Source organism: Eumetopias jubatus, unplaced genomic scaffold (genome assembly GCF_037043125.1).
Source record: "Eumetopias jubatus isolate StellerSeaLion01/CBP00866 unplaced genomic scaffold, mEumJub1_p1.0 scaffold_20, whole genome shotgun sequence".
NCBI lineage: Eukaryota > Metazoa > Chordata > Mammalia > Carnivora > Otariidae > Eumetopias > Eumetopias jubatus.
In genome coordinates this window covers 88,935-112,450 of record NW_028274826.1, presented here as the reverse complement: position 1 = coordinate 112,450, position 23,516 = coordinate 88,935, and the positions used below count along the sequence as shown (strand labels likewise).

The 23,516-nt window shown below is 49.1% G+C and overlaps 1 long non-coding RNA gene across 1 annotated transcript; it reads right to left on the bottom strand.

Annotated features, from left to right (window-relative positions):
• Positions 1-3,155: 3,155 nt before the first annotated feature.
• LOC148162101 (uncharacterized) lies at positions 3,156-12,258 on the bottom strand. The gene is made up of 3 exons (XR_015767191.1): positions 12,129-12,258; positions 10,402-10,482; positions 3,156-3,288 (listed from the first exon to the last, which is right to left on the bottom strand). It is a non-coding gene; the product is annotated as an uncharacterized LOC148162101 (long non-coding RNA).
• Between the last annotated feature and the right edge of the window lie 11,258 nt (positions 12,259-23,516).

Sequence of the window (23,516 nt, the reverse complement as noted above, 5' to 3'; positions counted from 1 at the left end):
GGTGGTCCTTACGTGGCAGTAGCTGACTGATGCCATTCTACTGGGTTCTCCTCAGGTGGCCCTAACTGCACCAGCGAATTGCATCGCCAACTACATACTGGTGACTCCACGAGTCCGGCTCCCACATCTCTCTGTCCTCTGAACTCCAGCCCCCCACGTGGCATTTCCGTTTGGGGGTCCTGGGCTCCAAGCTCAGGCCCCGAGCCTGCCCGGGGCTCCCTGTCCTCGGACTGAACCTCCCTCCACGGCCTGTGCTCTCCCCCCTCACCCTTCCCTCTGCTTCCACCACTCTGGGGTTTTTCACAAGTGGTCTCCTCTTCCGCGGATGCCCACCCAACTTCCCTAACTACCTCTGTGCTTCAGCTCTCTTCCGAATGTCCCTTCCTCCGAGAAGCCCTCCCTGACCCCTCCTGCTCCACCCGGCGTGAGTCAGACCTGCCGTCGTTTTGCACTCTCTCCAGACACTGTTCCCCGATCTTGTGTGTTGTGTTCTGGGATCTCTCACCTGCTCAGGAAGGGCCAGACGGGCACACAGGGAGGATGGCCTGCAGAGATGGGGGCAGTTTTGGGGGACGCACCAGCCCTCGAGGAGCACCCATGGCCACCAGCAAACCACCAGGTGCTGGGGCAGAGGAAGCGGCAGTCTCCATCCCAGCCTCAGAAGAACCAGCCCTGGCTCGTGAGCCTTCGGATGGACAGGAGCGGCACTCCTGTGGCCACCTCCGGCTGCCACTGTGCACCGCTGTTCAGCTCAGCACAATTCTGATGAAAACTCCTTTGTTTATTCCTCGTGCAATGAGACTTTGGGGTCTTTGTTTCCAGGTCTGGGATCACTCTTGGGTGTCGTCCAGATATTTTAGCGTCTCGTCTAGGAGCCCTCATTGTAGTGGACTCTTCTTAAATCCTCGTCTGAGACACGGGTGCGGAATGCCCTTTAATTCCCTCTGAGGTGTCCACGCTGAGCGAGCTCTTCAGCAGTCTTCTCGAGCCTGGGCTGGTGTGTGCAAGGCGGCCATCCGTCTTGGAGCACAGTGTCCTCAGCTTCTGCTTGCCACCACACCCTCCAGATGACCAGCGAGCCTGTTCCACTGCGTCTGAGTCATGTTGGTGGTGTCCCAGCTTCCCCCGTGAGCCAGCGCTGGAGGGCTGCATTTGTATTTCCCCTTCTAACCTCGGAGCCTGGGAAGGTGGGGTGGGGCTGAGGACACAGCGCAGATCAGCTGAGGCTGTGTGCAGGTGTCTCTACAGAATCTGAGCGCTTTAGAGATGTGCCACCCTGAGGTCAGTGGGGCCAAAGCCAGGGGAAATGTCATCATCTGCCTGGAGACGGGAAGGGGTGAGGGGCTGATGGAGGACCCTAAGAGTGAGCAAGAGGAGCATCGAGCCGAGGATACTGGGCTTCTGGGGGACACTGCTCCCTGATGGAGCGGAGGGGAGGTGACATTCTGAGCGGAAAGAACCTGGGTGAACTGAGTGGGGGGGGGGGGAAGTAAGGAATAGGAATTCCAGGACTGAGCGAGGCAGGAGGGCAGGTGAGTCCACCCTCAGGGGTGCTTCCCTCCCTGAGTCTCAGCTTGCTCACCCGTGGAAGGAGGAGCACCCTAGCACCTACCGCAGGTGCCCTGCTGACTAGAAAGAAACCTCTGCCACGTGGCCGGCCATGTACTAGCTGGAGAGGAGGGGGCGATCGCGGGCATCCCGCCGGCCCTCAGAATGTCCCTTCCAGCCCCCCTGGCGGGGACACAGTGTGGCGGCCCAGCCATCCTAGGGCAAAGCCCTGGTGGCACCAAGGAGCGCTCAGCCAGCTTCCAGCAGGGGGCGAAGGGGCCCCGGGGTCAAGGCGGTGAATGAGGTGCTCCACCTTGGGCGGGATGGCCAGGCTGCCAGGGCCTCCTGCTGCTCCGGGCGGGGCGCGCGGATCTATCCGGGCCCGGGTTCCGTCCGGACGTTGGGCTGGCCAAGCACGGGACCCGGCGTGGGGCGCGGGACTGGGGACCCAGGCTGGTGCTCACGGGCAGGTCCCGGAAACCCCGTCTCTCCACCCGGCGGGGTCCTCAGGCACCCAGAGATTTCCTCTCCGGACCCTGGTTCTCGCTCCCCTCGCTCAGTCGGGCGTTGGGGAGTCGGGTTCCCCGGAGCCGTCCCAGTCCGACCCCGGGAAGCCGGGGCGCAAGGTCGCAAGGTCGCAAGGTCGCGGAGGGGCTGGGGTGCAGGCAGCGCCAAGGGTACGGGAGGAGGTCTCCGCGGGACCCGGGGCCATGGCTGAACTGCCCCCAGAGTCAGGCCGCTGACGGGAGGTCCCCGGGTCCCCTGGCAGGAGGGACCGCGGCAGGGACGACGAGCAGCGCGACCGAGGGCCTGCAGGGGGCGCCCCCATCCGCAGGGTGCAACGGGAGGTCCAGAGCTTCCTGGGACCGGTGTGCTGGGAGCCAGGAGACCGGGAAGCCGCGGGCGCCCCTGGGGTCTGCGGTCCTGGTCCCGCGGAGTTCCCCGGTCCTGCCAACGCCCCCTGTGCACCCGCTTCGGGCTCTCTCTGCACTGGGGTGCTCGGGGCTGGGCGAAGGGCTGTGCGGCCTGGGCTGGGGTGGGGAGCCGGCGAGCGGGCGCAGTGGGGGCCGCCCCCAGGACTCAACCCTGGGCGCAGAACACGGGAGAACGCGGGCTCAGGTGGGGACAGCCCTCCTGTGGCCCAGGCGCAGGGGCCCCGGGGCTCGCGGTGCGCTAACTTCCAGACTGTGTGCACCTGCGTCCTAGGGCAGGCAAGTGTTTGGGGGGTTAAGGTAGAACAGAGGCGTCACCGAGGTTGGGGGAGGAGGCCGCGGCCTGGAGTCTCTGGAAAGAGCTGTTGTGGGATGTGTGCTCAGGCTCGCTGTCCCCCAAATCACTCCCGATTCGTCCCTGCTTACTGTCAGCCCGGGCTCTGCTCCTGTCACTGACCTTCAGGAAAGCCGGGTGGTGAGTGTGCTTCTCATTTCACTGGTGCAAAACTGGCTTAGGGAGATCAGGGTCGCCCTCCCAGGTCATAAGGCAGGAAGGGCCAGACCGGAGCCTGGGATCCAAGTCTCTTCAGCAGCAGCCCGTCCTTCCTGGTTCTGCTCTCAGCCTCCTTTATCATAGTTTGTTCCTTTTTTCCTTCAAAAATTCTTTCACAGCATTGATACAATAAACCACACACGAAGCGTGCAGCTTAGTAAGTTGTGACCCATGTAGACACCTGCGGATCCGGCGCTCCTGTCAAGACAACGCACGTGTCCCCCCACGGGCTGTCCCTCAGGCCTCTGGTACTTGCTGTGGAACACAAAGGCAAAAGAAATAGAGAAAAGAAAAATCAAACTTCCTTACAGTTCACAGCCCATCGACAAGTCCTTGAGACAGGCAGCGTGACCTTCCCCTGGGAGTTTAACTGCCCCAATGTTCACACTTGCTGGAGGCAGAAGACAGCCTTAGTTTGACATTAGCCTGACCTCCAGGATCCTGTAAAAATCCCCTTGGAAACTTCCTTTATCTCTGCGCCCCCACAATATGTGTTAGCCATCATCCCCCAAGCATATGACCGTTGATATACCTCTGGAGAGTCTCACGACTGAGGTTTTACTGGGCGGGAGTAAGTGACGTTTTCCTAACCGCAGCTAGCCCCTCAGGGTCCTGGAAACCTTGCTTCCAAATTCCTTGGAGACTTAGCAGTATCCATTACACCCCCTAACTTGAAAGTATAGGATCAGTGTCTCCTCATGACCCCAGTGCAGCTCTTTCTACCCTCGGGTCCTACCCCCGTGCTTTAATAAAACTACCCTTTTTGAGCTAAACACATCTCAAGAATTCTTTCTTGATCGTTTTCTCCCGGACCCCATTTCCCAGCGTACTCTGCTGTCTAGGTTGACCTCAGGCTACGGGGACCAGTGCTCTACCTGCTCTGGGACTCTTGAGGAGCAGGGGCTCTGTCCTTGGTCTCCATACACTGTGGTTCCAGCAACATCTAGCCCATGACTGACCCCATGCAGACCTGAACATAGAGTTCAGGGCTTTTGAGAAACCTGGCAAACAGTCCCCATTCTCAGATTCCCTACATCCCTTCATCTGTTTATTTATTCATTCCACCGATATTTTTAAAGATTTGATAAGTACCAGGAGGCCTGGTGCTGGGTGGACACCAGGTGAGGAGGTGACCTGAGAGATATGAATGGGGAGCTACATTAGTTTTTCTTTTATTGTTTGTGCTTTTGGTATCCTACGTAAGAAATCAGGTTCACTCAACAGGTTCTCACTCTGGATGAGGGCTGTTTATGGCTGAAGCCGGGAACAGCCATGGCCGAGTGGATCTGCACTGAAAGCTCCTCGGCACCTCGGCTGCTCCTGGAGAACACACACCATGGATCACAAAGAGGGTACGGGGTTGCGGCTCCTCGGCGATCTGAGAAGAGTCTCAGAATCTCAGAGATCGTCGTCTATCAAGCCTTGGTGCTCAAAAATATGACAGAACACCCAGGCCAGATGTGAGGAGACAAGGGGCAGTATGATTTCCGAGAGGCTGTGCATTTTGACTGGGGGATGGACCCACCGTGAGCTAGTTCAATACTGGAGTCCATCAGGCTACATTCTACATGAAAAAAGACGCAGGCAAAAGTGCTCCAGGCAAACAAAACATAAATGCATAAGTAACTGATTTACTTTGACAAGAGTAATTCCACACTAATAATTAACATAAAAGAGTTTTCATTTCTGGTCTGATTATTTTCAGACCTCTTATGACCTTAGCCATTTCCCACCCAACGGCCTTCCCCAAGTGCTGCTGCGTGATTCCCGTTGGTGGATCTTCCTAACTCCATCAGAGGTCAGCACTTGTGGCTGACCTCCCGGGAGCTTCGGTCTCCTCCTCCAGTCTGGCCTCCTGGGCCAGACACAGCCCAGCTGTGGATGCTCCCTGGGACTACTCATCCCCATAATCAGATCTCTGGTAGCACTTCCCTTTAACTACACATACTTCCACAAGGTCTATAAAATAAAGACTGGTCAAATTTTGCTTATCAAAATGTTTTTCTCCACTGTTTTTATCTAAATGTGGTAAAACTTGCTGACATGGCACCAACTACTTTGGGGAAAGCAGAACAGACTAAATCAAACGACTGACCAAAACCAACGACCAAGAAAGTAAACAGTCAACAAAGGCAAGTCTTTTATCCAGCAAAGTCATCAAAGGACAAATAACCCCACGGTACCTGCCTGTTCTACCTCAAGCCTTCCTTCCCACACTCTAAGTGGGTTCTACTGAGTTCCAAGCAGGGACGGGGCGGTGTGTGTGGAGCCCTGAGGTTCTGGGTCGGGCAGGAAGGTGTCCTCAAAGAGCCAGGGTGGGGGCACGTGGAAATGCAGTCCTGAAGGACTCCCAGAGATGCACTCTACACTCCTCTGTGTCCTTCAGCATCTCTCAGAGCCTTGATACTTGACTGATGATTAACTGTCCTTACAAAACAATGCTCTCAAGAAAACAGCAAGGTGAGACACATATTCCTCCCAAAGGATAATCCTATAACTTACATGAAGAGCATTTTAAACTATAGAAGAAGCTGCTGTGAATTGCCTGAAGTGAGTGTTGGTCATCAGATTTCCCTTAAACAATGATCCACCGCAGGTAAGCTAATTTTTCTTCAATTTCCTTTCAAAATAAGTATGACATGATGGTAGGAAATGGCACCATAATGACTAGAATTTAAATGAATTAATTCTTCCCAGACTATTGTTAAGTACCTATAATCCACGGCGGCACAGCCCATCTTCCCACCTGCCTGTCACGACGACAACAGGCCTCAGGCAGGCTTTAGCTCACGTGTCTTCCCAGAGCTCAGGGGCTCACGCTTCATCCTGGGGCCCCACTCCACGAGAATGGTCCACGTGCACAGGGCTGCGTGCACAACGTCTGCGTGAAGTGCCACGATGTCATCTGGCCTGTGTGCAAATTCACCATCTTTGTTTCCTCTCTAGATGCACAACTAGTGACGGACTGTGGGCAGGACACACGGAGTACTGGCGGGCACGCGGGCAGAGCCTCGCCTCTCAGCCAGGCCAACTCAGCACCGCCAGGCAGCTGGCCCCACGCACCGCCCAGTGTGGCCCTTGGAAGCTCTTTCAAGGCGAGATACATCTGGGCCCGCTGGGGTCTCTGGCTGAAAGGCACCCTCTCCACGGTGAGCCCTCTGCATGAACGACTCAGGCTGCCGGCCTGGGGTGCGGCCCTGGAACCTCTGCAGTCTGGCCCACAGCTGGAACAGGAGAACCGCTCACGGCAGCCAACCACCATCATTCTTGTTCTCATGTCATGATGAAGCATCTACTTCTCATTTGGTCTCATTTCTTTCAAATCCAAGCAAAAACACTGTTACAGAATAGCTGACTTGGAGGCTGCAGATCTTTCCCCCTTTTGAAATCCAATCATTGGAACAGCTTTCTCCAACAGGAGGTCATGTCGGCTCCTGGCCCCTCAGCCACTGGTCACACAGATCACCATCTCAACAGCGGAGGAAGAAGACAGAAGTGAATTTCACAGCCTGTCCACACGGAGCTCGTGAGTGGGGTAGGGGCAGAAGAGTGACTCAGGACCGGTCAGGACGGTCAGGGGCAGGCTGCGCCCACAACTACTACGGAGCTGGCTCTGGCCTGGCCGATTCCATGAGTGAAGAGTAAGATCTGGACTTTGGCAAGCATCTTCAAAGCGACACCCCATCACTCCGAACACACATGGGAGTGTATGGAGTTGGAATAAAAAGGGCGGGGCCGACGTGTTCAGGGTCATCCTGCACTATGGTCTTGCACATCAGCAGCCCAAACTGACAAGTCACTGTGCTTTCTTTTCCAGTGTTTCTGTGAGCCTCTGCACCTACACATCAGGGACCCACCATCTGCCTCCCTCACACAGACAGGAAATAGCTTCCCCAGGGCCCTGAGGCGGCCTCAGCACCTGACCAACAGCAGTGAAGTCTTGTGCTACAAGTCACCAAGTTTCTCATTTAAAAAACTATCAGCTGGCCAAACAGGGTAAATAATTTTTCTTAGAGGGGTGGGGCAGAGAGAGAGAGTGTTAAACGGGACAACCTGAGATCATGACCTGAGCCAAAATCAAGAGGCGGTCGCTTGACTGACTGAGCCCCCCAGGCGCCCCAAGACAGGGTAAATTCTTGAGATGACAGTGCTCAACATCTGACTGGGATCTGTAATTAAAATGCAAAGTATGCATTTAATATTTTTAATGGGAAACCAATTTGGGAATAAAAGGCTTCACTGCAACTATATTTTTATATGGCAATAAATAGAAAATGAAATTTTAAGAAGGTAACAAATGAAACAGCATCAACAAAATCTAACTACCTAAAAATAAATCAAACAAAAGGTGTACAAAACTCTACAGAGAACTACTGGGTATTTACCACAAAGATACAAATGTAGGGATCCGAAGGGGTACGTGCACCCCAATGTTTATAGCAGCAATGTCCACAATAGCCAAACTGTGGAAAGAGCCAAGACGTCCATCGACAGATGAATGGATAAAGAAGATGTGGTATATATACACAATGGAATATTATGCAGCCATCAAAAGGAATGAGATCTTGCCATTTGCAATGACGTGGATGGAACTGGAGGGTGTTATGCTGAGTGAACTAAGGCAATCAGAGAGGGTGCCTGGGTGGCTCAGTTGGTTAAGCGACTGCCTTCGGCTCAGGTCATGATCCTGGAGGCCTGGGATCAAGTCCCGCGTCGGGCTCCCTGCTCAGCAGGGAGTCTGCTTCTCCCTCGGACCCTCTTCCCTCTTGTGCTCTCTATCTCTCATTCTCTCTCTCTCAAATAAATAAATAAAATCTTCAAAAAAAAAAAAAGAAACTTATAAGTTAATCAGAGAAAGACATGTATCATATGATCTCACTGACATGAGGAATTCTTAATCTCAGGAAACAAACTGAGGGTTGCTGGAGTGGTGGGGGGTGGGAGGGATGGGGTGGCTGGGTGATAATTGGGGAGGGTATGTGCTACGGTGAGCGCTGTGAATTGTGCAAGGCTGTTGAATCACAGATCTGTACTTCTGAAATAAATAATGCAATATATGTTAAGAAAAAAAAAAGAAGAAGATAGCAGGAGGGGAAGAATGAAGGGGAGTAAGTTGGAGGGGGAGACAAACCATGAGAGACGATGGACTCTGAAAAACAAACTGAGGGTTCTAGAGGGGAGGGGGGTGCGGGGATGGGTTAGCCTGGTGGTGGGTACTAAAGAGGGCACGTTCTGCGTGGAGCACTGGGTGTTATGCACAAACAATGAATCATGGAACACTACATCAAAAACTAATGATGTAATGTATGGTGATTAACATAACAATAAAAAATTAAAAAAAAAAAACTCTACAGAGAACTACAAAGCTGCCATCAGATCCAAATCCTGAGAGAAAATCCTTGTGCCCTCTCCTGGCTCTGGAGGTGACTGTGCCATGTGGGGTCCTTTTCCTCACTACAGAAACTGGAGCTCACAGTGTTTTCTTTCTCCCCTGTGTGCTGCGTGCACGAGCTACAGGCAGCCCGAGCTCCCTGCACCTGACCCGTACGGTTTGGGGACACAGTGGGACGGGAGCAAATTCAGGTGACTGCCTTCATCCCAAGCAAACCGGAAGTCTAGAGGACTCTTTTACATACACCAATATTACAATCTCTCTTCTAAGCTGAAAATCCTTAAATGGCTTCTTCCTTCTTCTGACAAGACCTTCAGGAAGGAGCCTGGCTACCCTTCCCCCACATCTGCACGCTCACTCACATACAGTCTCACACGCTCGGCCATGCACACAGGTCACGCACCGTCCCATGCTCAGTCACGCACTGTGTGAACTGCGCTTTGCAGCCTGGCTGTGTTCAGCCAAACTCTCGCTCCCTCGCACTGATTTCAGGGGGATTCCACACATTGTCTAGCAGACATTTCCAACTCTTACCAAGTGATAAGCAATATAAATCTGTGAAACAGAAAGGAAGTAAGCAAATATTATTCCAAAATATTAATAGTGGCTAAGTTAATAACTTTTTTTTAAATTTTATCCATTTTTTTGACAGAAGAAAGATTTGAGAGCGCACAAGCAGGGGGAGTGGCAGAGGCAGAAGGAGAAGCTGAGCAGGGAGCCTGATGTGAGGCTCAATCCCAGGACCCTGGGATCATGGCCTGAGCCAAAAGCAGACACTCAATTGACTGAGCCACCCAGGCGCCCCCTAAGTTAATAACTCTTATCGTACTAAGGAAGCCCTTTGGAAAGGCTTTTTCTCAAATAATGCTAAATTGTCTTTAATTAGAAGATGCTTTCTTCATAAATATTTTTACAAAAACACATAAAGATCTCGGTATTCTCTCCAGACCTCATTATGCACTGCCTCGTCTCCCTCATCTGTTTCCATGAACACCTTGAACATACTGTTACCGAAGCACTCGTAAAAATAAAGTTACAAAGCAATGGCCAATGACTATCTCCTCCACAGGCATCCTCATTTTTACATCCCCATAATTTCCTCATTATCTGGCATTAGCAAGTGCTTTCTCAAATGATGACAACTGCTCACTAATCCTGGTACGTGAACAAGAGGGAAACGAAGCAGACTATACCAACAGAAATCTGCAGCAATTAAAAGTAAACTATAGACATATACTAAAACCCCTTAAGGATTATATATATATTTTTAAAAGATTTTATTTATTTATTTGACAGAGAGAGACACAGCGAGAGAGGGAACATAAGCAGGGGGAGTGGGAGAGGGAGAAGCAGGCCTCCTGCTGAGCGGGGAGCCCGATGTGGGGCTCGATCCCAGGACCCTGGGACCGTGACCTGAGCCGAAGGCAGACGCTTAACGACTGAGCCATCCAGGTGCCCCCACAAACCCCTTAAGTATTATGAAGCATTTATAATATCAGCTGTTAAAATCAAAAGTTACTGAGTCCTCCAAATCTGATTGGGGAGTCACTGGGGAGAAGGGACTTCAAGCTATAGCAAAACACCATGATCGTGCAAAGAATCCAATGAAGCACACACGTGTACATGAGCAGATGCACAGCCATCCAGTCAATACAAACCAGGAAACAATGTGGGTATCACAGTCTATTAAATCCTATCCAAACTCACACTGAACTAGTGAAAGTACTTCATCTTACTGGCTCGTAATATTTTCAGGGAGAAGGACTTTCTCCAGAGTAAATATGCTAAACAAAAACACTGGACTGAGTATATCCCACAGAGACTGGATGTGGGAAAATTTAAGAACTTGAAACATTCTCTAGGCTTTCCCTTTTCAGTTCAAAGCTTCTGTTCTCATTTATTCAAATTTAAGGTTTGCTGTTTTTAACTTATATACACAATGAATATATTTGTATTTAACACAAGATTTAACTTACCCTGGTAAATGTGCCTTCAAAACTATGAATATCCAGTTGTGGCTTCTGGGCATACACATAAGCACTGACTGAAAAAAGGTCCTGGAATACAGAATATCTGAATTCATTACATTATAATTAGACAAAATTTCTTGGAAATTTTTCATTCACCAACTAATATTTTTCATATGTTATGTACCAAAAGTGATGGTCGGTTTTCCTATACTTTGTGTGCCAACACTAGGTTAGGATGGAGGATAACTAAGGGAAATAATTTTTAAGCTCAACAGAGGTGTGGCAATTTCTCTTGGTTCTAAAAGACTACTACTTAATGATAGGTGTATGTCGAGCACTTGGGAGTTGCTCAAAAGCTCCATGTCGCCTGGGGCTGTCCCAGATTCCAAGTTTAAAGGTGGAAATATACTTCGTGGAGTTCTGTCATACTGTGTATGAGTACTCAGGAGTTACATGGGTACCCAAGAATTTAGTGGGATTTAAATAATCCTCACAATTCTGCATAAGTTCTATAAAACAATTTAGCAAATTCCTAAATTTACTTGCATGTTTTTCTAACAGCTACTGCATTTGCCATAAACAGGTGACTTCCTTGAAGCTATGAACATACTGCATTTCTCCCATGTGCCTGAAGCACATCCCCACGATCTATATTTATAAAATTGTATGGGAAGGCTTTAACTATTCACACATCACAGCAACTTTCCCAGAACTAGCTCTGAAGTAGAAAAAAGTCGTTTAGATTACCCGACTCACAGGCAACAGGTAAATGCTTAAACAGTAAGTCTCTGGACATGACACTGAAGCACCTTATTTTAAGGCAATTTATAAAAGTACATCTGTTGATTTATAAATTTTAGTTTTTAAAACTCTATATAATTTTATTAAAATAATGTTATAATAGGTGAAAATGTATTGATAACAAATTTTACTTTTTTAATGGTGCATGATTATGTTTACCAGGAGATCACAAAGAATTTATAGTACCAAAAAGTTCCTTGCCTGTATGGACTTTAACCACCAACACCCACACAGGATTCTGACTGTACTGCCTACTAGACAGCCCAAGGGCGAGTGACTTCCCATTTCTTCTGTGTGGTGATCCCACACATCCTAACGTGACCGGCGTGTAACTGACATTAGGAGACAAAACTCCAAAGCACACAGGTAGGAAGCATACCTGAGTTCACAGAGGGAGGATGCAAATGATCATGTGGATGTAGAGTGACCTACTGAATTTGTTATAATCTAAATATGCTCCTGTATTTTTCAAACTGATTCATGTGGACACAAGTAATATTCTTAGTGGGTGAGTTACATCCACCAATGGAGATGATACTGGAGCCTTTCAGAGTAAACTATCAGAAGTCTTTGAGTTCTTGGGATTTCAGTTGTTTTAAAATATATATATCTATTCTTAATTGGCTATCAGAAAGCTGGACAAGTACAATGCTATACGGAAGTTTCAGAAATCTGTCCTTATTACAGGCCTGAAATTTAAACAAGACCCACATCAGCTAGGAGGGAAAGAACCCCAGCCCGCTGTGTCCCCATGGTCCTCACCACGGCTGCTGCCTGCCTGCCCTCAGGACCCTGAAGCCACAGTGCCCTGGCCCATTCGCTGCCCGCATTTCCAGTCTCCCTGCTGCCCTCTGAAGGAAGACTAGGATTCCTTTTCCGTTTCGTTAATAATCTACGCGTTAACAACGGGCATCACGTACACCTGAAGATACCTGAAGGCATTTGGGGTCTGTTGAGTCCAGGGTTCCAGATGATGGGACTTCCAGGCCATGCTGTGAGAGCTGTGCTAAGACGCAGCATCAGCCCTGCTCCAAGGAGGGCTTCAAGATACCTGAAGGTACTCAACTGGAAAATGAAAAGAGACTTCTAAGTTTAAGGTAAATTCTGTAATACAAATGCAGGTTTGATACAACAATCTAGCGACTACTGAAAAAACTAATGGAAAAAGAGAAAACGAGCCACTCACACAAGAACTCGTCAGACTCAAGCTCACTGCACAGCAAGGTAAAAGCTGTGGATGGAGGGCCAAGCTGGTGTCTGAACAGGGTGGGCTTCCCAATGTGTCCTGAGAACGAGGCACCCCATCTCCACCGTCCCCTCAAGCCCTCCTTGGAGCAGGGCTGATGCTGCGTCTTAACACAGCTCTCCCAGCATGGCCTGGAAGTCCCATCATCTGGAACCCTGGACTCAACAGACCCCAAATGCCTGCACTTGACTCTAAGCTGGACCCTACGTGGTCTGCCAGGGCCGTTTCAAGCATGGCACGATCAGCGCCAAGCTGAATCGAGGAACAGGCTCGCAATCAGAGCTGGGACCTGCAACAGGTGTAAGAATTCACAAGCCCTGAAGGGAAATTAACCATTAAAACAAGCCGGATGCTGGCTGGGCCATCTGGTTTCCCTGAGCTGCCCACGATCAAGGGCCCATGCTCTGATGGGCCATCTGAAATCAAGATGCTAGGGGCACCAACTTGTGACCCCTGCCCAAAGCTGCAAGAGGGAGGTCCATCCCATGCTGGTGACCCTCCACAGCCCCATCTGTCTCGGGAGTGTCTGGCTGCTGTTAACTTGTGCTTGGCATTCCAGATCAGCTGCAGTTTGCAACAGTGGACCACGAGCCTGAACCCACTTCCCTCACCTCCCCCTGTATGCACCTGAGAGTAAGGTAGTTTGATTAGTAAGTGCCGCTGCCCCAGAAAGTACATGATGTCTGTGGGCCATTCCCCAGATAAATGATGGGGACAAAAGCGGTGGTGGGGTATGTAAAGCCATTTTGAAATGGTCTGAAGATTCAGATTTCCTCTTGACCAATTCCTAAACATGATGTGTCTTCAGGATTAAGTTGTATGAAAGTATTTTCCTGTATGGGGAACCTGGGTGGCTCAGTCTCTTAAGAGTCTGACTCTTGATTTTGGCTCAGGTCATGATCTCAGGGTCATGAGCCTGCTTAAGATTCTCTCTCCTTCTCCCTCTGCCCCTCTGCCTCCACTCCCCCCCACACTATCTCTCTTTCTCTAAAGAAAAAAATAATTTCATGTAAAAAATGCTTTGTGCTTCTTCTTCTTTTTGTTTTTTAAGATTTATTTGAGAGAGAGCAGGAGAAAGAGCGAGCGGGGGTGGGGGGAGAGGCAGAGAAAGAATCTCAAGTGGACTCACCGCCAAGCACGGAGCCTCAATCTCATGACCCTGAGGTCCCTCGATCCCTCAATCTCATGACGTGAGCCAAAACCAAGAGTCAGACACTCAACAAAATGAGCCACCCAGGCTCCCCAAATGTTTTGTGCTTCTTGCATAAAACCCTTTCAGCTGAAAGTCTGGGAAGACAACATGAAGACCCCTGGTGGCACAACACTGGGGAGGAGCAGAGGAAAGAGGGCACTTTTGCTTCTCACAACTGTCGGCAGGCTCTCCAGTCCAGCAGGAAACCCTCCTGCTGCCAGTGATTGGCATCTGAGATTCAAAGGGGCTGCCAGGCCTACAGCACGTCTGGCAGCTGGGATTTCTCACTTGCACATGGTGGTAAAAGGTGAACGGTACTGTTTTAACGGGCTCTGGCCAGGGCCTATACGAGGCAGACCTGGCAGCAGGCATGCAGACTGGTCTCACCCGGCTGCGTGAGGTCCCAGAACAATACTGCTAGCACTTCTCCTGTGAAGACACCTTGGCTGAGGCAGTAGGCTGTGCAGAAAAAGGAACGCAGACTTGAGAAAGGCCTGCTCACAAGCAAGGCTGGCCCTTGGGTGAGGTCTAGAGATGTGGATTTCAGGAGCATTCCCACCATTCCCAGATAAGAAAGACTCCCTGTGCCTGAATGATTTATTCAAGCAGCGTGGTTTATACCGAACATAGGCTTCCTTCTGGGAGTCTGGCACCTTGACAAGTGCCAGACAGAGGAATGCCTCCATGAGTCTCTCCTGTGTTTCCTTGGTAGGCACCATCTCACTTGTGTTCTCGTAACGAGCTGCTGGGGGTGTGCAGCGCGTCCTGTGAGGGTCCACTGGGAGGCGCTCCGGAACCGTGCACCATGCTTCCTCCAGATTCACCCCAGGGCCTTTCACTCGGCTGTCTGTGCCCTGGGTCCCGTTGCTAAAATCAATCATGGTCATGAGGAGGACTATGTGCTGAGTCCTGGGGGATTCTCCCAGGTAATCATTAAAACTGGGGGTGGTCTTGAAGGTCCCCCAAAACAGAGAGTTGACCATTTTTATAGTTCTCATTTTCATTTTTTGTTATTTGTTATATTTTGGGTTTGCCTCAGAATAAATGTTTTAGCGTGGCTTCCGCACTTAGAAAAATCACAGACTTGAAGGCATGAAGACTCAGAGGCCAAAGATGGGGGTAACCACAGCGGCTGAGGAGCGACGGGGGACGTGGAGACCTGAGGTGGGAGAGTGCCTCGGAGGGGCCCTAACTCTGGCATCCTCTCACCCCGACCCCACATGACCCACATGCGGGGCGGCTTTCCAGCAGTCCAGCTGAAAGAAGTGAACAAAGGCCCCCAATTGCAGGGAAGCTAGAGCTCAGAGTTCGACTTCAGCCCAGTGAACTACCAAGTAGAACAAAACCAAATTCAAAAAACAGTACCCTTTAGAAGACCATAAGGCAATCCAGAGTGTCTATAATGTATCATTAGAAATGCTGAAGACACCATCCAAACAAACTTCTAGACGTATGAAGACATAAGAACACAAGATCCATATTCAGGAAAGAATTCCATCAATAAAGACGAATTCTGAGATCAGCAGATATCAGAATTAAGAGATGAGATTTTCAAAGCAATTTCAACATCTCAAAGAATTAAAGGAAAATCTTCTCCTAAAGCAATGGGAAACCACAGTACAGAAAAAAATATATATTTAAGGAAAAGAACCAAATGGAAATTCTAGCGTTAAAAAAATACAATATCTGAAGTAAACTTATTGGACGAACTTAACAGGAGATTGGAGATGAAAGAACGTTTGTATCCTTTGGGTAAATACCTAGTAGTGCAATTGCTGGGTCGTAGGGTAGATCTATTTTCAGTTTTTGAGGAAACTCCATACAGTTTTCCAGAGTGGCTATACCAGCTTGCATTCCCACCAGCAGTGTAAGAGGGTTCCCTTTTTGGAGAAGGAAGGTCTTGGTGGGAACGCTGAAGGGAAGCACTGACTCTGAATAGTAGGAAAGAGGATATGGAGTAAGTAAAGGGGCTGGCCCTTGGAATTGGGGATTGGAGAGGGGAGGAAACCCAGGCTGTAGCCAAGAGCTCTTCAGGGAATGAAGTGGGGGGATGTCTGGAAGGGTGGGGTGGGGCCCCAAAGTCCAGCTCCTGAATGCCAAGTTAAGGAGTTTAATTTAATTCTACAGTTAGTGAGAATAACTGCATTGCAGTACATTTAGCAGGGGAGAAAAACTGTTTTGGGAAGATTTATGTTTTAGAGGGATGCAAAAAAGAGTGTGTTAGATAGGTGCCAGAGAAAACTGGGATCCCTATCTCTAGCTTGGTTGGGGCTTATTTGCACAGTAGCGGTTGGAGGATGCCCAGGGGTGGTAAGAAGGGACCAGCCCTGATGCACAAGCACTTTTCAAAGTAGCTTCATAGCTTCTGCTGTCCTTCTGGCCAAAGCAAGTCACCTGTTCAGGCCCAGATTCAAGGGGGTGGAAAATAAACACCATTTCTCCTCTCCCTTCCCTTCTTCCCTTCCATTTCCTTCCCTTTCTTTCTTTCTTTCTTTCCTTCCTTCCTTCCTCCCTCCCTTCCTTTTAAAAAGATTTTATTTATTGGACAGAGAGAGACAGCTAGAGAGGGAACACAAGCGGGGGGAATGGAAGAGGGAGAAGCAGGCTTTCTGCTGATGCAGGGCTCTATCTCAGGACCCTTGGATCATGACCTGAGCCGAACGCAGATGCTTAATGACTGAGCCACCCAGGCGCCCCAACACCACTTCTTGATGGAAGGAGGGGCAACACGGCAAGGCAAACAGGAGGCGTATAGGGAGGGGTGAGGTTCTGGCCATTTTTGAAGCCTCCTACCCTGGGCTAAGGGATGAAGAAAACATAAAGTTCTACATGCTTGGAGGTTGGGTTAGAAAGAGCAGAAATACATGCACCCACTTTGTGGAATGCGCCTAAATACCTTACATCTTAAAATCTGATCTGCTTACCCTCTGATCTGGAGAGATTAACCCAGAAGTTATGCAGAGCATTTTGGACAAGTATTTAACCCAGCTCTCAGAATCCGGGTGTCTCGAAAAACAGACTCAGATACTTTGTCTTTCCCTGGTTCTTTTGGATTCTGAGACATTTTAAAAATAAAAGTGAACACTGCATTTAAGCAGTTGGAAGCATTCCTGGTTTCTAATCAGCCTATGGCTGCAGGGGCACTCCCTCAGAACAAACCTCATGTTCTGAGTCCTCCCACTACCAACAGTTTACAGCCTACTGCATCATAAGCACAGTATATGGGGTTGACAGGATTTTTGGAGACCTTAAAAACATTTTTTTTTTTGAGTCATGAAAACATTTTTAATTCAAAATTGCAAAAGATACTGAAAAATCTAAATGCACATATATCATTAAAATAATTTGAAGGCAATTTCTAGGTATTTTTACTTCCTTAGAATTTTCGATTAGAGATGGCCCCCAACATCACACAGCCAATAGCAATTTAAATGACTTCTTTATAGTCAAATAAATCCAAAAGGAAAATGATAAATATTCCTTCAAACTTTTTTCATGGCAAGAATCCAAAAAATCCAAAAAAGATACTGAACGTACCATGGGGATGAATGACTGTGTTCGGTAGGTCTGGAGGTCCCTAATATCAACGTCTGCTGAGGGTCTCCGGGGGGTCGTAAAACACCCCGGGGGCAGGGAGGCGACTCTACCGAGTTGGCAAGGGCCTCACATTCAGGGCTATGTACGCTTTCCGAGCGGGCAAACCCATTAGCAGAGCCACAGAAGCCAGGGTTCCAGGGGTCCGCCCAAAACGTGTCCGAAGCCAGTCCTTCCTGGCCTTTGACCTGCTTTGGCCGAGCCCAAGTTTTCGTGGGAGACCGGCTTGACCCTGCGCAGTGCTCTGCCGGCGGGGCCGGGCGCCGGGCCACGATGATTCCCTTCTGCCGGGAACAACTGCACCGAGACTGTGGCCGGCCGCCCACCTGCCACTGCGACAGAGGGAAGAACCCGTTCCAGCAAACCGACCCGCGCCCCGTCCCCACCGGGCCGGGTACTGCTCCTGACAGCCTGGCTCCGGCCTCCACTTCCTGGGGGCGTGGCCCCGCCTCCTCTCCCCAGTAGGCCACGCCCCTCGGCGGCTCCCGTTCGCAGACGTCACGGCGCGCTTCTCTGACGCCAAAGCGCCTTCCTCTGACGTCAGGTCCCGCCCCAACCCCGCCCCGCGCCCGCCCTCCGCAGCTAGAGCGGCTTCGCCTGAGGCGGCGGCTGGGGCGGCAGCTGAGGCGGCTGAGGCGGCTGAGGCGGTCGAGGGGGCCGAGGCGGCGGCGGCGGGGGTCGCGGTAGCCGACCCTGCGGACGGCGGCCCGCTGTCAGTCCGCTCCCGTCCCGGACCGGCGGGCGATGGTGCGGCGGAGCGCGCGGATGCGGGCGGCGCGGCGGCGGGCATGAGGGAGGATGGAGGGGCAGGACGAGGTGTCGGCGCGGGAACAGCACTTCCAGAGCCAAGTGCGGGAGACCACGGTGAGTCGGCCCGCGCCCGTCGCCCCGCGCCCTCGATGCGGGGTGCCTCCTGCCACTGAGCCCCCGCCTCCTCCACGGGCCCCCCGCGCCGGAGCTCCGGGGGGCGCAGCGCCGTGCCGTCGGGCGGGCGGACCTCCCGGCGGGGAGCACCTGCGTGGTCCCCTCGGCGCCCTTCTCGGAGCGCGCGTCGGGACCCGGGGGCGGGCCCGGCCCGGCCGCGGCGCGGGCTGTGCGGACTGCCGAGCGCCGTTGGCTCAGCCCTGCGGGTTTGCGTGGGGAGCCCGGCGGCGCGGGCGGCGGCGCGGGGGCTCCCTGTTCCGTCGCTGCGGCTCCGCCGGGACGTCCGCTGTGGTTGCCTTCCGCCGCGCGGCGCGGAGTGTGCTCGGCTCTGTGTCTCGTACCGGCCCGGGGCCCGTGTACGTGTTCGCGTCCCCTCGCCCAGCGGCCGGCCCGCCCGTCAGCCCCGCGCTCGCCCGTCAGCCCCGAGGGCCGCGGCTGGGAAAGCTCTGCCGTGGCGTTGCCGCCTTCGGGCCCTTCTGGACCCTGCAGCCGGGGGACCGCCGCAGTCGTAGCTTGCGGTAGAGAGCGCTCTGAGCGAGTGGCCGTGTGGCTGTAGCCGCTCTCCGCCCTCGCGACGGGCGCTCCGGCAGTCCCCGGCCTGGGCTGCAGCGCGTCGTGTTTTCTGGTGCCCGGCCGTGTGCGCCTCTGGTCGGGGCTGTGCCTCGGAGGGGGACCCCTGCCTGCCGGTTCCCGGGTGCGCGGCCGCGGTGCCCTCCCGCAGCTCCGCGCCGGGCCCGCTGGCTGCTCTTTACCGACGCTCAGCATGTTCTTCTAATGTAAGCCATTGCAGTAAGCGTCTCGTGTTTACTGCACGAAAACTGTGTTCGCACTTCCCTGACGATTAATGAATTTGAGTACCTTTTCATATACTTACGGTCATTTGCCACTCTTGTGAAGCATCTTCAAGTCTTGTCCCCATTTTTAAATTAGTCCTTTAATCTCTTAAATATTGATTTGCAACTTTTATGTTTTCCGATTAGGATAGTTTGGTCGAATATATGTATTGCAATTTTTTTTCCATTTTGTGGATGCTTTAACACTCAGTGATATATCTTCTGAGGAGAAATTCTTAATTTTCATATAGTTCACTTTAACAGAAATTGTTTTATGGTCAGTTCTTTCTGTGTCTTGTTTAAGAAATCTTTGCCTATTCCAAAATTATGAAGGTATTCTCTGTGTTTTCTTTAAATGCTTTATTGATCCTCTCCACCCATTTAGATCTGCAGTTCATCTGGAATTTACTTTTTGTGTATGTTTTGAGGTAGGAGTCTTTTTGTTTCCCCCCCACCTGGATGTCCAGTCGCTTTAGCACCATTTAGGACCTTTGTCATGACTTAGGTAACTATAATCGTGGGGTTTAATTTTGTAATCCATGCTGTTCCATTGAGCTATTTGTTTTTGGCTTTACTTTTTAATTAATTAGATATTCTGTCATTTGGATTGAGAAAAAACTCATGTTATAGTAGCCAGGAGCTTTATTACCTTTGCCACTCTGAAAACGACTTAGTTTTGGCACTGATTTTAAAGTTCCTTAGTTCTGCCCCTTGTCACCCCAGCTTCCTCTGAGCCAGCACCTCTGGGTGGTGAACGTACTCCACCCTCTACAGAAGCTGTGCAGAAGTGAGCACGTTCACTGGGTTTCCCGTCTTTGGCATTCTTTTCTCAAATTATTCATATTTAGAGTGAACATAGATACTTGAGTTTTTTCTAGGACATGCTGCCAATTCTTAGTTAACTCCTTTTTGGTTTTGCCATGTAATGCTGTAAGTTTTACCTTTCTGATACAGTATACATCGCATGTGGTTAACATTTTTAAGTATACAATTCAGTGGCATTAAGTACAGTCACATCTTGTGCAACCGTCACCACTGCACATCTCTAGAACTTTGCTGTTATTCCAAGCTGAAACTGTCCCCATGAGTCATTAACTTACCATTCCTTTCTTCTTCCGGCTTTTGGTAACCACCATTCTACTTATGTCTCTATGAATCTGACTATTCCAGTTATCATATAAGTGGACTCGTACAGTATTTGTCCTCTCATGTCTGGCTTATTTCAGTCAGCATAAGGTTTTCAGGTTTCATGCATCTCGTAGCATGTGTCCGAATTTTTTTCCTTTTTAACATTGGATGATATTCACTTGTATGGACATAACCCTATTTTGTTTACCCATGCATTCATCACTGGACATTTGGGTTGTTTCCTGGCCTTTGTAAATAGTGCTGCTATGAACACAGGTGTACAAATACAAATACCTCTTGGAAATCTTGCTTTCAGTTCTTTTAGGTATGTGTATACCGAGAAGTGGAATTGTGGCATCATATAAAAAAATTCTATGTTTAATTTTTTTGGGAAAAATTGCTGCAGTGGCTGTACCATTTCACAGTCCCACCAGCAGCGCTCCAGGATTCCAGTTTCTCCACTAACACGTGTTGTTTTAAAATATAATTGTTATCCTAACGGGTGTGCAGTGGTATCTCATTGTGGCTTTTATTTGCATTTCCCTGATGGTTAGTGATGTTGAGCACTGTTTTATGTTCTTCCTGGCCATTTGTATATCTTCTTTGGAGAAATATCTATTTGAATCCTTTGCCCGTTTTGAATTGGGTTGTTTTGTTGTTGACTTTCAGGAGTTCTTTATATATTCTGGATATTAATGCCTTATTAAATATCAAATTTGCAAATATTTTCTCCCATTCTGTGGGTTGCCTTTTTACTCTATTGATGATGTTCTTTCATACACAGCAGTTGTTAATTTTGATGAAGTTCATTTTATACATCTTTTTTTCTTTTTTTGCCTGTGTTTTTGGTGTTATATTAAAGAAATCATCACCAAATCTAATGTCATGAAGATTTCTATCTATGTTTTCTTTTTAAGAGTTTTAACTCTTACATTTGGGGTCTTTGATCCATTTTGAGTTAATTTTTGTATATTGTGTAGTGTTTAACTTATAAATACTCATGTAATAATCCTTTTTTGTCTTTAGTATTAAGAATATCTGAGTTCTCTTGTCAATTACTTCAATGATTACGTAGCTAAAATCTATTAACCAGGTGGCAATGATCTATTTTCTTTCTTCCTGTTGCTGGCTTTTTTTTTCCTTTTTATTTTGAACTTCAGGTGCACAGAATTGGATTAATTATAATCCTTGGTTCATACACAAATTTTTCATTGGTTCATGTGTGACCTGCTTTTGATTAACCTATTTTTAAATAGTATGCACACATGAACTGTTACCCAGGATACTAAACCACTGACTCGAGCTTGTTAAGTATCCAGCAGGAGAACTGAAATATGGACAGTAATTTATATGTTCCTGTTCTTTATACCTGCCATAGTTGCACAGCATCACTTGTCTTTTGGTCCATCTCTTCTTTAAGTAGGCTCCACAGCTAGCACGGAGCCCAGCAGGGGGCTTGAACTCACAACCCTGCGGTCAAAACCTGAGCTGAGATCAAGAGCTGGTCGCTTAACTGACTGAGCCTCCCAGGCACCCCAGTACTCTATTCTTCAAGTGCATTTACTTAGATGGTACGTTCCAAATGGTTTTCTTATGTTGCCACTTTCACTGATATAGCTGTTACTTTAAAATGGTCACAGAGTAATACATAACAGTACCAAAATAGCCTCATAATCCCTTCATTAAATTAATAATAAATAACATTTATTGAGTGCTTACTAGGTATCTCATTTGAGTTTCACAACAAGCATATGAAGTAGGTATTTCGCAGCATGTAGCCAAGGCGGCATAGTCAGCGTGTGATGGAACGAGAGTTTGAATCCAGGCAGGCTGATTTCATAGCCTGTACTATATTTACAGTCTTATAAAGTTTAAACCTCCACCATAACAGGGTTATGTCGGATCCAGCTAGATTGGTTACATAAAATGCTTGTTGTAAGGCTAATGAAAGGACCAAGGAGAACTGGTGAAACTAGCTGGCAGGGAATTTTGGGGTCTAGCTGCACAATTTAAATTCTTCCTTATTCTGGCTATGGTTTAAGCTCCCTAACTTGGCTGTAGTATTTTTGGTGCAGTTCTGGGGTTCACTAGGACTTTTACAACAGGGGAGATTTTAGGACCCTCTAATTTTCTTGGCTTCCTTTTGGCCACATAGAGTGGGGATATACTGGAGATGCCAGGAATCATGCTCTCTCTACTGCTTCCCTAGGTCAGTTTACCTGCCTTTTTCTACCAGGGTCTTGCCTTCATCTCCATGGCTCACTCCATGTACTGCAGATAAAAACTTTAGCCCTTCCCTCTTGAGAGTAGAGGTTGGGCAGAAGATGGGAGCCAATCATCAGTCTTGTATCTAAATTTGAAATGCAGGTGTCTGGAGGTCTGTAAGTTTTTTCTGAGCTTTGTCACTGCTCTCCAGCCAAAGACCACCAGGAATATACCTGTAGTTGGACAAGTTGGGTTGATTGCATGTTGCAGTAAGGGAAAATGCACACCATTGGGAATTGTGGGGTGTTTCAATAAGAGAGCATTTGAAAGGAACTTTTAAAAATAGGATTTGGGCTTGTGTGGGGTGATTTGGAAAGAGTTTAAAGAAATGGGGCTTTGATTTGTATTGGATGCTGTTCGGAAGCAGAGATAATTCTATGATTGAGTATCTTAATCTTATATAGAAGGAAAGAAGACTGGGTGGGTTGAACTTAAAACTTATTGTTAATAAGAAGCAAGTCATTCATGTAAGCCATGGTGGGGAGATATTTAGTCATCTTTATGATTTCGATGGTATTCATGTTTTTGGCTTTGTTCAGGCATGATTACAGAGTGATGTTTATTCTTTGTCCATTATGGTCACAGAGTGCCCTTCTCTGATGTTGATGTTCTCTGAAGTTGTGTATTTTCAAGAGGAGAATCATCAAGACCTAGCTGTGAGTGCCTCACTCTGAGCTGCTAGCCAGTTTGTAGCAGCAACAAGGCCTAGCTGATAGTAGCAGGGCTTCCAGATGTCGGGGGCTGCTTTTCTCTTTCTCAGTGTGTTCCGTAAAGTCTTACAGTTGAACGGCATAGTAGATACAAATCCAATAGCTGACATATATGGATTTTATAACATAGGTGAGCAAAAAGGAACGGGATAGAGGTATAGAGGATTCTTCGTATTTGATTTTGCTAAACTGGCTTAAATGAACTTCCGGGAGGTGGCACAGTAGCCCATGAAGATGTTCGTGTGGGAATCTCTGGAACCTGTATGTTACCATAAATGGCAGAAGGGCTTTGCAGCTGTGATTGTGTTAAGGGAGAGATGGTCCTAGGTTATCTGGGTGAATGCAGTGTAATCGCAAGGGTCCTTTAAGAGGGAGGTGGGAGAGTCAGAGTCAGAGAAGGAGATGTGACAACAAGCGGAGGGTGGAGT